We start from the raw sequence: 978 nt of genomic DNA, 5'->3' as shown, positions 1-978 counted from the left end.
TATATATATATATATATATATATATATATATATACATTGCACCCCCCTATTAGTGTTTGGTACAGAGTTCAAGTTATTTACTCCATTAGTACTATTTTAGTATTAAGTTACTAGGTATTAAGTTATAACCATTACCACTAATGAAGCCTCCTATCTCATTGGGTTTATTTTCGTTAAGCACTCTGCTTATTCATTACAATCCACATCCCAAAATGTGGGCTCACCCCAATTGTCTGTCATACATGCCTCTAAATTTATTTTATTGCTTAATCTAGTACGAATTGTCTGCGTTACGATCTCTTTGCTGATTTGTACTATTAAGTTGTCTATCATTTTGCCATTATATTGACTTTTTACACGGATTATTGTGAACTTTTTATATTTTCCACATGCAAAAGTAAGTGTTTGTACTTGACATAACCTCCCTATGAAAATGTTATATATATATATATATAAACGCAAGTTGTCTGTTTGTAACAAGTTTCCATCTACACCCGTTAACGAATTTTCTTGAAACTTAGCAAAAATTTTCAAGTAACATCCAGTTTGTTACTAGGCTCATTGAAATTTAATAAAAATCTATAATTGGATGGCTAGGACCCCTAGAAAGGGTCCACGTATATAACCAATATATTTTCCTTTAACATCCAAGGAAAATAACCTGTTCATTTTCCTAGTCAAGGGATATAGCTCATTCATTTTCCTAGCCAAGGGAACTAACCCATTCATTTTCCTTTGATCACCCTAAACACTACCAAACTCAAGGGATGGAGATTGACAACAGGTGGATCGTGCCTTACAACCTATTGCTGTCTGAAACATTGCAGGCCCATGTTAATGTTGAGTCCTGCAACTCTATATAAAGTATTAAATATGTATGTAAATATCTCAATAAGGGCTCAAATATGACGGTTTTTGTACTTGAACAGGAAGGCAGGCATATATATAAAAAAAACATTCGCACTGAAAGCATATATA

This window comes from Octopus bimaculoides, chromosome 9 (genome assembly GCF_001194135.2).
Source record: "Octopus bimaculoides isolate UCB-OBI-ISO-001 chromosome 9, ASM119413v2, whole genome shotgun sequence".
Classification (NCBI taxonomy): Eukaryota; Metazoa; Mollusca; class Cephalopoda; order Octopoda; family Octopodidae; genus Octopus; species Octopus bimaculoides.
The sequence above is the reverse complement of the archived record's forward strand: the minus strand, read 5'-3'. Positions refer to the sequence as shown.